The sequence below is a fragment of the Papaver somniferum genome, chromosome 11, assembly GCF_003573695.1.
Source record: "Papaver somniferum cultivar HN1 chromosome 11, ASM357369v1, whole genome shotgun sequence".
Taxonomy (NCBI): domain Eukaryota; kingdom Viridiplantae; phylum Streptophyta; class Magnoliopsida; order Ranunculales; family Papaveraceae; genus Papaver; species Papaver somniferum.
Window position 1 is genome coordinate 112,145,249 of NC_039368.1, and position 3,730 is coordinate 112,148,978.

A 3,730-nucleotide genomic window follows, 5' to 3' on the forward strand; every position below is an offset into this window, starting at 1 on the left:
TCTTAAGACAAGATTTTTTTTCTTTTCATAATAACAATTAAAATTGCCGAATTGGGTTTAATTTGGTAAGTCATTTTGTGATGAAGAAGGTACGGTTGAATTTCAATTTCTAAATCTAATAAACATGATTGCCATTGGTGAAGGTAATCGTAATCGGCTCAATCGAATTCGTGAACATTCCCCGGCTGTTGCAGCTTTGAATGTTGATGGAGTCTACTATAGGAAATATAATGAGTATGAACAAAGACAACCAGTTTACCTTATTCGATTTATTCGCCACAAATATGTGTTGGAAAAATACAGTTTTATGCAAATAAAATAATAAAAACGGTTTTTCCAAAAATAAAAAACACCGTCCAAATTTATCTCTTAGCATTTTACGAGATAAGTTTACCTTATATTTTTTGGATTTGGGTTAGGGTTTTATAAAAAAAAAAACCCATTTTTTTTTATTGCGGATATAGTGAGTAAACTTCTTCGTCTTCTTCTACGTTTTTGAAACAAGGGTTTAAGTAAGTTTCATGTGTTTTCCGCTGCCAAGTTCTAGATAGAATAAGGTTTGAGTATGCTCTTCAAACTTTATTGAGATTGTTGTATCTTGGAGGCAGATGTCCAGTAGGGCTATAGCATCATCCTTTTTTGGAGTGTAGCAGGGCATTCTTGTCTTAAGGACAACATGTTGAACATGCGCATCAATCCACCATTACAAGTTTCTTCTTTCTATGGTGTTTAGCAGGATGTTCAAGACATCAACAGATGACTAAGGAGAAGACACAAAAAATCAGATAAGTGCCTCTTATATTATTTAGTTGTTTGATCAATTTTAATTGTTATTTCCCAACAATCTTAAGACAAGATTTTTTTTCTTCATAATAACATTTAAAATTGCCGGGTTTAATATTAGGGCAGTGAAGTTGGTGTTGTTCATGATTTTTTCTACAATAAAATAAATAAAATAAAAATCTATTGACGATAATTGACACCTAATTTTTGATTTAAAAGTATGTTGAGATTGGACGATGCTCGTTTCAAATATATCAAAAGTGTTGCAGTGGAAACTAAAATTTATGTCACATAGTTGTTTGATGCCTTGCATGTGAGGAACTGTTCTCGTACAAATTTGGAAGTTGAGACTATAAAGATTTCTATGTCTTGTTGTTCGGTTAAAGTCAAAATTTTGATTTGTCTCTTATGGTCTAACCATGTGGACAGATGATTACTATACTGTTTTAGTAAGGATGTCTCTTGCATCTGTTAATCAGTAAGTGGTTTGATTCTTTTGTCAGGCGAAAATCAGAGTTGTCATCTGGCCTGGTGCATATACAAGAGCTTTAACATACTGGCATGCTATGAATCAGTTGGTTGCTGAAGGCCGTAACTCATTCCCACCTGCACGGTTATGGATTAGATGAAGCTGCCGAAATAGATAGAAATCCTAGAACTCCCCGTCACTTGTCGGAGCTAACTGGTGATCATGATAGTAATCATAACAGTTTAGTCTGTGCTGAGTGGTACCAAGGAAATACCCTTTTTGGGGTCTGCTCATTCCCTTCATCCAGTACCCCCATAGTTCCGTAACAAGCATTCATGGGATTCGAACTCCCATCCAGGGATCCCAGTGAAGCGGATTGTTTCTTATATGAATTCTAATGGTGTTACTCCATGAGGCCCCCAGTTCTTATCCGAGAAATCTTCCATGACATCTGGTACATCTTTTGGTGCCAAGGAGATGTAGAAGCCGCGAGGAACAGGGACGTTTCTCTCCAAGAAGGAATTCGTCATTTGAAAGTAATGATAACTATCCCAGGTCTCCATGTGAGAATGATTGGGTTGTTTCTCCATTGGAGACTAACTTGTTCGACAATGGAAGTGGTCATGAAATGCCATCAAGTCTCAAACTTTCCAGGTCATGGAATTCCTGCACAGTTAAAAGTATTTCAGAATAGACCAACTACTCCAAGGGGACTCCTTCACATTCAAACGGGACTACTACAGTCTAGATACTGGATTTTTTTTCTCTCAAGGTTTGGCAGGGTTTGTTAAGAGGTAACATAATGGCTCTTGCCCTTGTCGAGAGTACAGAGAAGGCCCAGGACAACCTTATCAGTTTGCTGGTTGTTATTCGCTTTAATTACTAGTTCATCTCCAAGTTGAATCCCTGATTTGTGCTTGTATAGCTGTGCTAGGTGACACACAGGAAAGCACTTAAGATCCTGGTAAGGTCCAAGGCTAATACCCGCGCAAATGAGGCAGAACGTGGTATGAGCATCAAATCTACTGGCATCTCTCTTACTCTCGATATTATAAGATGACTGATGAGTCGTTGAAGACCTACACGGGAGAAAGAGTTGGCAATGAGTACCTCATCAACCTTATTGATTCACCTGGTCACGTTGATTTCTCTTCTGAAGTCACAGCTGCATTACATATTACCGATGATGCACTTGTGGTGGTGAACCGTGTAGAGGGTGTTTGTGTCCAAACTGAGACTTTACTACGACAAGCTCTTGGAGAAAGGATCAGGCCTGTTCTGACCATCAACAAGATGGACAGATGTTCCTTGAGCTCCATATTATCGGAGAGGAGGCTTACCAGAATTTCTCGAGGTTCATCGAGAATGCCAACGTTATTATGGCGACATATGAAGATCCAGTCCTCGGTAATGTCCAAGTTTACCCTGAGAAAAGGACGGTTGCCCAGTTAGTCTGCACGGTTGGGGTTTCACTTAACCAATTTCGCAAAGATATATGCTTTTAAGTTCTGTGTTGGTGTCAGTAAGATGGTGGGGACGTTTTGGAGTGATAACTTCTTTGACCCGACAATTAAGAGATGGACTACCAAGAGAACTTCTTCACCTACGTGCAAGCTTGGATTTGTCCAGTTCATTTATGAACCCATCAAGAAGAAAATTGCCACTTGTATGAATGACGAAAAGGACAAGTAGCGGCTTGTTTTCTGAATTCGTTTTGTTTTACCGGAACACTATAAGCATCAGATGACGAATGTGCTAAAATGCATACACTAGTCTCCGTAAACGGTCGAAATTGTACCACATTCTTAAATCACTAAGTTTTGATCACTAACCTTGGTTGTGAGTGTAAGTTAGTCAGGTAAATTATTTGCGTGCAAAGATGAGGTGATGGATGCGGGAACTGGAACACTAGATTGTGCCAATGAAAACAAGTCCTCCATCATGCAAAATTATACCCGATGGTACGAGTAAGTTAATTTACAATCATTTCCTACTTTGGAACTCGCGTCAGCTAACAACCCACATCTGGGTGCGTGTTTTATTTCGAGTTGTATAAATCTCTTGTTGGAGTAGGAATTGGTAAATTATGGTAAACAGCCTCATAACAATTATTCAATGTGACTGTCGGTGAGAAGATATTTTGGTTGTACACCTTTATAGAAAGGATCTTTTGTGCTGAGAGTTTCAACTACAGGAGATACGGATCATCTTGCAATGATTAATTATTGTATTTGTTGATGCTGTGCACTTGCTCAAAGCAAGAGGTTTGTTTAGAATTCATCATAAATGTGGGGGATAAGACCTGTGATCTTGCAATCCATCAACTGTGAGAGGTATATGATGAATTTATCAAACAACCTTGAAAAATATAAGAAAGACATGTGATTATGGACTACTTCAGGTAGTCATAATTTAGAGAAAAATAAGTAAAATGGAAAATTGTTCATCTTATTTGCACATGTCAGTGTGTAATCATAA